We start from the raw sequence: 10,340 nt of genomic DNA on the forward strand, positions 1-10,340 counted from the left end.
ACGAAAATTTTAAATATATGAAACTAGATTATTAATAAAAAATATATTCAAAATATGTAAAAAATTAAAAACTTCAAGCATACGTCTGCTTTCCAAGACCTTGATCCATCCCTGATTGGTCCACATCTAAATACACTTGAAGTGGAAATATGCCATCTAAGGAAGAAGACTGTGTTTGGGTAAGATCCAGCGTAAGAGAACATAATGATGCGACCTGTTTTTGCAGTACTGAAGGTTATTCTGAAAGTGTTTTTTTAACTTGTTTAGCTATAAAAAGCAATTGAGATTCCAATGCCTGCCTGATTTGCTCTGTAAATGGTTGTTTGTAGATTTGTGATGCAGACAGAGTACGATATGTTTCACCACTGCTGAACAAGATTACATATAATATCATAACAAAGATATATGCTCCACTAATATAGTATAAAATTGTAACTTGGATGGACTCAGACTGCATTAAAATAATAAAATAGCATTTTAATAATATTATTATGTAATAATTAATTTTACACTTGACATTACATAAAAATTAATATAGATGAATTTCAAAAAATTAAAAATAATATTTCAGATTAAATTAAATTTGAACAAACATAAAAAAAATATTAATCCTGTACCTAAACTCAAACCCGAACAATTACCTACTAACAAGTTAAGACTTGAGTGTCTCCCTTTTTGTCTCCAAAGCCAAATTGCGACTAATTATCAACAAAAAAGCAGTCTTCCATGGACTTTCTGAACGACCAGGAGCATCAAGTTATTAGCTTCTTTTGTATGAAAATTCTCCATGAGAATCAGTTTATTTTTCTTAATCTCCTTAAAGACAACCATACGTCAAATTTCACCTCACTAATATCTTGACATTTAAATAAAATCAGGTTTACTCCATTTTTCCCTTTCGTTTTAACACTCAAGTCCCCGAGCTAGATTCTGAGAGGCAGAGATAAATACTTTTTGATTGATGGGTCTTGTCTCAAACCTAAGAGGGTCAAGAACCCAAGAAGGCTTGCCATCTTCTACATCCGTTTCCAACCACAAAAATGGTCCAATTTGATGCCCTTGGTTGTGGCCCTTGATGTCATTGCTGAAATTTCGTTTCTTGGTCGCCTTGACATCGCTAAAAACGCCGCCTTTTTAGATTCATGGCCCGACATGTTTCATAAGTCACACTCTTCTGATGGAGTAGAGGTTGCTGGAGATCAGAACTCGGCTACAGAGAGTTGTGAGGAATGGCTCTAGAGAGAAGATGCGGTGGTTTATTCAAGGGATTTTAGCAGAGATCCCATCTGGGTTTCTGGCAATGACCAGGTCCCTTCACACTTGTGCTTGTTTTACACTTTCCTTAGATTTTTGAACTTTTCAGAGTGATTTGTCTATGCAAATGTGAGGATACTGATTAGTGTTATTTGCAGATAACTATTGACCATATTACACTCCATTGTTTTTTATCCGCATAATAGGATGCAATGCAAAGCTTTGTAAAAGTTCTTTATTCTCCTAAATTGAACTTAAATTACTTTGGTGTTTGATGTAACAGTTGAGTCTCTTAAATGTTACAAAAAGGATTTGTTTTTGTGTTTTTTGCTTTAAACTGGAAAACAATTGTTACAACCGATTTATCGAAATGCTTCGAGAAATAGGATAGGGAAAATTGCAATCCGGGCTGGAAGGAATTCATGCTTTGGAATTGAATATTACGATATATACCATTTGGTTTTGGTTTCGCCTTTTGATTAATGGAATGTTGAACTTTTATAGGAACTATACCTGCGGTGGTTGGTTCTCCAAATATTGAAGATTTTGCTCATCCTGGTTCAGTTTTACATATTAAGGAATTAGCGGATGTTCAACCAGTTGCAAAATGAATGAAGTATCTTGCAGAAAACCCTGATGCATATAATCAATCATTAAGGTGTAGTGTGGTTCAATCCCCGAAACAAATTATGTCGATTTACGAGAACTTGTTTCTTATATTGGAATAGTTACACAAATCCCTTTCCCCTTATGATGTTTGTTGATGGTTTCTGAGTTATGTTTTGGTTTCTTTATGTGGAGTCTTGTTGACAATGAGATGTCCATGGATTAGGTGGAAGTATGAAAGTCCGTCTGATTCTTTCAAGGCCCTTTTGGATATGGCAGCAGTTCATTCATCATGCCGTCTGTGTATTCACTTGGCAACTGTCATCCGGGAGAAAGAAGAAAAGAGCCCGAACTTTCAGAAACGCCCCTGCAAGTGTACGCGAGGATCAGAAACTGTGTATCATTTATATATAAGAGAACGAGGGAGATTTCAGATGCATTCTATTTTCTTGAGGTAACCCCTCCCTCCACACTTTAGCCGGTTTGGAAGCCGGAAAGACCTGGAAGCATAAGAGGAGGCGATGAACAGAAAGTATACAGAATATATCCTGTTGGCTTGACACAGAGAGAGGCTCTATATAACTTCAAGTTCGAAAGAGATGCCGATCCTAAGAGTCACGTTCAGAGTAACCCTTGCGCGAAGTTTGCAGTCATATTTGTGTAGATTGAAGGCCGGAAAGCATAGGCGATGGATTCTGAATATCGGTGTTATTGCCGGAAATGTTTTTCCGAGAGCTTGACAACGCAACCGCACGCGGGTTATGATTTTCATCAAATGCTTCTTGTAAGAATCCCATGATTTCTTCCTTTTCTTTTCTTTTTTTATACTGATGAGCTATAGGGTATATATGCATACTCAGAATTTACTGATGGCTTAATTAGCTTTAGCTCATGCCAATGAATGCTAGAAGGTGATGAGAAATAATAGATTTAGATATTATTTTATATAAAAAAGTAAAAGTATATACTGGTGGTGGCTTAGAAAGATAGGCCCACATGTTGAATCTATCTAGTGGGAACAAACAAATGGAGTGATCCTTAAGTAGTGGCGGCGAGTCAAGCAAAGTGCCTCTTCCCTCCTTTTAAAGGCTCAGAACCAAATAACTGAAACCCAGCGTGTATGGTCTGCTGCTATCCGCTTCTACTCACAAACACAAATAAAGATGAATACACTTAATAATAAAAATTATTATTATTTTTTTAAAAATTGAGTTTAAACAATTACATCTGTATGATACATTTATACGATCTTAATTTTTTAAGAAAAATTTCAAATAAACATAATCTTATAATTTCTTTAAAGCATTTAAAAATTAAGTTTTTTTATAATTAGAGAAGAGTAATACCACTTGATTGACTATTAATACTAAAATGTAGAATACAAATAATCTTATCGGTTCTTATTTCTCAATTTTTTAATGTTAATATACCACTGATAATAGTAATAATAAATAAATAAAAAAAATAATAGTGGTAGCGGTAGTAGTAATAATAATAGTAGTAGTAAAAAAAGTGATGTTTTTACCGTAGGGATGAAACTTGGGAATATAGCAGCTTAATGCTGGAAGTAGCGGCCGCTGGGCGCAAGTGTGTTCAACTGAGAAGGCAAAAACAAAATCAAACAACTCAATTCATAAAAGTCAAATACTAAGAAAGAGGTATTAAGAGGAGAGGAAATCTTCAAGGAAAAACGATTAAAATCAAATAAATGCTTCATAATATTCCATTTTTCAAATTTACACATCTTCATACTTCTATTATCCCAATATATATTTGTACAAATTCGTTATGTTTTATATTTTATATATTGATGTTTAAATCATGTAATTATTTTTCTTAATCATTAATGATTATTCTTAATTAATTATTACTTTTCCTCATATAAAATAAGATTAAAAACAAGGCCGGATAATTAATTATAAAAAATCCTAGTCGCTCACCCTTTCCTTACCAGCTCTTCCATCCTTTGTCTTTTTTTTCTTTTTTTTTTCTCTGAGTTTGTATGTTTTTTTTATAGGTCATATCAACTTTTTCTTCTTTGATTTTCTTTAATAGGCAGTGACACCGATTTTGATGTTGGTTGTCGACCTTCGTTTCTCTTTGTTTTTTTAATAATAATAATTCTTCCTGTGTTGCACGTTTATCTCTGTCTGTGTGACACATTTATCGATTTTTTCTCGGTCGTTTGTATGTTCTTTTATTTATATTTTCTTAAGGTTGGGTTTGACGATGTCACGACTAATCAAGATAGGGCTTATTCGAAATCTTGTTGATCTTCTATGCTATGGACCTTTGGATTGAATTTGGATGCATGATTTTGCATTTGTGGATAATTTCTCACAACGCTCGGCTCTGATCTGCAGTTCTCAATGATTTTTCAATAGTTTAATTTCCTTTTGTGGTTCGTTTGTCGATGCAATCAGTTTTAATCGTATCTATTTTAGTATCTTGATTGGGTTTTTTTTAACATTTTCTATGTATGATCCTTATATGACCTGAAGTTGATAGTTTCAATGTTATAGGAAAAATCTAACTTATGTTTTTAGTTTATGATGATAGTTGTAAACTCTTATTGTAGTTTCAATAATTTAACTTTTTTAATAATACTAACCGCTTCTATTAAAAAAACAAGGTCGGATCGGATTATTACAATTGAAGAAGATAATAATAACAAATAAAAGGTCAAACTACAACATTAATTTCTAAGCTTTAGGTTGTGTATTAATTTTATCACTAATTTTTTTTAAATAATTTGAACATTAAATTTTAATTTAAGATTCAATTAGGATACTAAATTGTTAAATCTTTAACGATATGACAACGTGATCACTTATTCTTTATTTTTCTACATAAAATCATCAATTTCTCTAACTATAGTTGTTAGTCAATGGTCGCTTATCATCGGTTACCACTTATAGCAAGATATGTATCAAACTATTCGTATTTTACTCTTTTTTTTATATAAATTAGTTTTTCAAGAAATTCACTCAAAATTGATAAAGAAAGTAGCAAAAGATTAAACCTTCTAATGTTTCAATCTCCTCCAACGCCCATTAAGACAAATTTGAAGGTGTGTTATTTGACTTCACATAAGAATATTTCTCACTGTTTGAATTTTTTTACAAACATTTTAAACCTATTAAATATGAGAAAGCATCTAAATCCTTAAAAATAGTAATTTTTTGTGTTTAATTTTATTAATTTTAAAATATATTAGAGAAATCTAAAGCAATAAAATGGTAAAAGATGGTGAAATGAATATATTAGTATCTAAATTCTAAGGTGATGTAATAAAAAAAATATTTTTAAGACTCACTGTTTCCAACTATAATTATAAATGAATAAAAAATTTAATTTTGATGAAGAATTTGAGGTGAAAGAAAAAAAAATTATTTTTGACTTCCATGCCAACATAAAAATTGTCATATCTATATGGTCCAATGCCTAATGAAACGCCAAACTAAAATTTAGTGCTTAAATTAAAATATATTAAAGTTCAGTAAATAAAATGAAACATAGCCTAAAGTTTATTTCCTAATAATGCAGTTTACCATAAAAATAATATTAAAATCGAAATTAAACCAAAAGAAAACCACCAGTTGCCATGTTTCTCAGTTCCTTCTTACAAGGTGCTAGCGATCTAAACTGACATCATCGAAGAGTCCACTCTCAGGAAAAAAAAAACCTTCTCCTCTGCTCTTAAGGTCCCTTTTCCATTACAAAAATGTCCAAAACTCTTATATACCTTCACTTATCTTTCCACCACCACAATTCTCACATCCAGCTTCTCAAACAACTAAATAATCCCACCCCATGTCTTCCTTTTCAGTTCGTTTCTTTACGCCACAAGCGCTTCCCTCAACCACTTCCTCCGTCAGACCCAGAACATGGGTTCTCGCCGCTCCCACGTCGGCTCCGGCGGCTTCGGTGGATGTCGACGCCGCGAGGTTGGTGCCCTGGGTGGAGGAAAGAGATGGTTACTTCGTGTTGAAAGAGAAGTTCAGGGAAGGCATCAACCCCCTAGAGAAAGTCAAGATTGAGAAAGACCCTTTGAAGCTTTTCATGGAAGGAGGGATTGATGAGCTTGCTAACATGTCGTTTGAGGAGATTGAAAAATCTAAGCACACCAAGGATGATATTGATGTTAGACTCAAATGGCTCGGTTTGTTCCATCGCAGGAAGCATCAATGTAAACCCTTTTTTTCTTCTTCCTTTTTAATCTGAATTTTGGTTTTTTAAGCAATTGATTATGTTGAATTTTTCGTTCTGTTATTGATGGCAGATGGAAGATTTATGATGAGATTGAAGCTACCAAATGGAGTAACCACGAGTGCTCAAACACGGTACCTAGCTAGCGTGATAAGGAAATACGGAAAAGAAGGGTGTGCCGACGTTACAACCAGGCAAAACTGGCAAATCCGTGGGGTCGTGTTGCCCGATGTGCCGGAAATACTCAAGGGTCTCGAAGAAGTAGGCTTGACGAGCCTGCAAAGTGGCATGGACAATATGAGGAACCCTGTCGGTAACCCTCTCGCCGGCATTGACCCCGAAGAGATCGTCGATACATGACATTACACGAACTTGTTATCGCAGTTCATTACCGCCAATTCCCACGGCAATCCGGCCTTTGCCAACTTGTAAGTTCTCATTTACACATCCATGGTTAGTAGAAACTACAATGTGTCTGGTTTTTTGATGTTATGTTTTGGCTCGAATAGGCCAAGGAAATGGAATGCTTGTGTGGTGGGGTCTCATGATCTTTACGAACATCCCCACATCAACGATCTTGCTTACATGCCGGCCACGAAAGACGGACGATTTGGGTTCAATTTGCTGGTTGGTGGGTTCTTCAGCGGTAAGAGATGTGATGAGGCCATTCCTCTTGATGCTTGGATCCCAGCTGATGACGTGATCCCATTGTGCAAAGCTATGTTGGAAGCCTTTAGAGATATTGGTTACAGGGGCAATAGGCAAAAGACAAGAATGATGTGGCTGATTGATGAAATTGTGAGTGACACACTTCGCTTTCATGTTTTGTTTCCGTATTCATATTCGATTGTTTCCAGGATTGTAGCCTCATAAGCATCATTAAAATGCAGGGCCTTGAAGTATTTAGATCGGAGGTAGCCAAAAGAATGCCTCAAAAAGAGTTAGAGCGAGCATCTCCTGAAGATTTAGTTCAAAAACAATGGGAAAGGAGAGACTATCTCGGTGTCCATCCACAGAAACAAGAAGGTTTCAGCTATGTCGGTATTCACATTCCAGTTGGTCGAGTCCAAGCCGACGACATGGATGAACTAGCTCGGTTAGGCGACAAGTATGGCTCAGGTGAACTCAGACTCACTGTAGAACAAAACATCATAATCCCGAACGTTGACAACTCGAAAATAGAAGCATTGCTTAATGAGCCTCTATTGAAAGACCAGTTTTTGCCCGAACCGAGCATTCTCATGAAAGGGCTAGTTGCTTGTACAGGGAACCAGTTCTGTGGACAAGCCATTATCGAGACAAAGGCTAGGGCCTTGAAGGTGACGGAGGAGGTGGAAAGGCTAGTGTCGGTAACCCGGCCGGTGAGGATGCATTGGACCGGTTGGCCCAATTCGTGCGGTCAGGTTCAAGTTGCCGATATAGGGTTCATGGGGTGCATGGCAAGGGATGAGAATGGGAAGCCATGTGAAGGGGCAGATGTATTCTTAGGAGGGAGAATTGGGAGCGACTCACATTTGGGACAAATTTATAAGAAGGCTGTCCCTTGCAAGGACTTGGTACCTATAGTTGCTGATATTTTGGTGGAACAATTTGGAGCTGTCCCTAGAGAGAGGGAAGAAGGGGAAGATTGAATCAAAATCAAGTTAGTTAATTACTTTTAAAATTTGTTTATTTTAGCAAGCTTTGATTGGAAGAAAAATGAAGCTTTTAAATGGTACAGAGGAGGACAGTGATCGGTCAGCGGGGTGGTCAAATGAAAATCTCTTGTTTCTAACAGCTTGCTGTATGATAAAATGTATTAGCACTTTCAGCATATGTGTCGGAATAAAGTTATTGGTAATATATTTTCTGTTTAAGATTATTTTTTCCCTTTGCTTTTTCAACTCTTCTCTAAGAGTGGTTTATTGGATATATTGAAACGGTACCTATTGATGATTAAATCATTTATGTAAATTGTAATTAAATATAAGTTATAAAGTAATGAACTGAAATATAATGAAATTTATGAATTAAAATAAAAATTCTAATAAAATTAAAAAGGCAAAAAACATAAGAGGTCTTTGTATTTTTGAAAAAAATTAATACGACCCTCCTATTAATTTTTTCTCTCGACCCTTCAACTCAAAAAACAAACTCAATGTGACTCTTTGACTAATGTTTTTCGTCGTTTGACCGTTATGGTGCTAACGTGACATTTCACGATGTTGATGTGACAGTCCATAGTATTAATGCACCAGTCTATCTGTCATGTTTGATTTACCAAATTAGTTCATCTGTTATGTTATCTGTCACCATGGATTGTCACTTCAACAATGTCAACCATCACATCAATATCGTAAACTGTCGTTTCAGCATCGTAACGAAAAATTAAAAACGTTGGTCACTAGGTCACATTAAACTTATTTTTTAAGTTGAAGAATCACATTGAGAGAAAAATAATATAAGTGTCATTAGTTTTTTTTAAAAAAAGAAATAGAGTGGCGATGTCTTTTTCCAATTAAAAAAAGTTTAATGAAAGGAATCGGGTTCTATTTACTTGGTTTAGATAGAATATATTCAAACAAAGGCGGGTTAGGACGGCACAATGCGACGGAACAGGCCCCGAAATAGTAAGGGCAAAAAAAAATAGATTTATTACTATTATTATAATAAAAAAACAAACAAAACATTATGGATTAGTAGTAAAATTTTTGGGCATAAAACCACATAACCTACAGTCAAATCTTGTTAAACTTATATGAGAAATACGAATAATTAGTATTGTACTACAGCTGTAATGCTTATCTCATTTTAATTTACGCATGATCTTCAACGTCTTAATCCCCTGTATTCAAATTGCTCGGCTTAATTTTAATAGGAATGATTAGACTGAATGTTAGTTGAGTTGTTATTTTTAAAAGTTATAAAATTAAATATTATTTTAATATTTAATCTATTGATAAACTAATTTAAAGATAATATTACAGAAACGGCCGTTTAATTAATGTTGGAATAAAAGAGAAGAATAAAGCTTAGAGCTGATCTCCTTCGAGCTGCAAATTACGTCTAGAAGCGTGACCAAATAGTACTCCAGCAATCTCCACAAGAGCTTGGTGTCACATCAAGTAAAAGCCCAAGGGCAAATTGCATGACATCTTAGTTAAACCAACAGCAACTAGAAGAATATACCGGAACAATAATCGCTGATCTAATCGACACTGTGCAGTATCATTTGGGAGTAAGGTTGTAAAATCAAATAATCGGACATGTTTTAGTCGGATCTTGGTATGTTAGGTAAAATTATGTACAAGTCAATTCAGGTTGATTTGACAGCAGATCCAGATCAAGTTCAGATCAAGTCAATTCAGTTCGGGTTATTTTTAGGTTGATTTGACATCAGATCCAGATCAGGTTCAAGTAAGGTCATTTTCAGTTCGGATTGATGTCAGTTCAGGTCAAAACAATTCAGGTCAAAACAGTTCAGGTCCGAAGTAGATAAAGAGTATGTTAATTCAAGTTCGGGTGGACTTCAATCGGATCTCGTTCAGATCTGGTCACATCATTGACAGATAAAATTCAGGTCGGATGTTTATCGGATACGGATTGAGTTCATGTCAGGTCGTTTTTATTTTTGGATTAATTATTTTGTCATCTTTCGTGATTGTTGAATTGCAAGTTGTAATTGTATATGATTTCGAGTAAATTAAGAGAAAAATAAATATACATAGATCAATTTTGTAAAAAAATATAAATTTAAGGATAAATTTGAAGAAATGTAAAATTACAAATAAAATTTTAAAATATTAATTAAACAACACATATAGGTAAGGGCCTAAATCGAAATAAATTTAAAATGTGAGGTTTAAATTAATATAAAAAATAACTAAATTAAACACATTTAAAAAGTTATGGCCAGTTACAAAAATATAAATAACAACTAACAAAGGGCAAAATGAAGATGCAAATATAAATTTAAGGACTAAATTGAATACATATAAAAGTGAAAGACTTAAAATTGAAATAAATTAAAAACAAAAAAAGATTAAATCAAAATAAATGCAAAATGTGAAGAAATAATAAAAAATATAGTAAATTGCATTCATTTAAAAAATTGAATAAATATAATATGTATATATATATATATATAATATAAGTTTATATATAAACTATATATATATATAAACTATATTTATATTATAAACTATATAATTATTATAAGTTATATATATAAATTATATTTATATGAACTATATATATGAACTATATATGTAAACTATATATGTATAAACTAT

The 10,340-nt window shown here is 33.7% G+C and overlaps 2 pseudogenes; both read left to right on the forward strand.

Annotated features, from left to right (window-relative positions):
- Positions 1–1,229: 1,229 nt before the first annotated feature.
- Positions 1,230–2,579, forward strand: LOC120145337 (annotated as a pseudogene).
- A 3,052-nt stretch (positions 2,580–5,631) lies between these two features.
- Positions 5,632–7,799, forward strand: LOC120145567 (annotated as a pseudogene).
- The last annotated feature ends 2,541 nt before the right edge of the window (positions 7,800–10,340 follow it).

The sequence above is a fragment of the Hibiscus syriacus genome, unplaced genomic scaffold, assembly GCF_006381635.1.
Source record: "Hibiscus syriacus cultivar Baekdansim isolate YM2019G1 unplaced genomic scaffold, ASM638163v2 tig00110893_pilon, whole genome shotgun sequence".
Classification (NCBI taxonomy): domain Eukaryota; kingdom Viridiplantae; phylum Streptophyta; class Magnoliopsida; order Malvales; family Malvaceae; genus Hibiscus; species Hibiscus syriacus.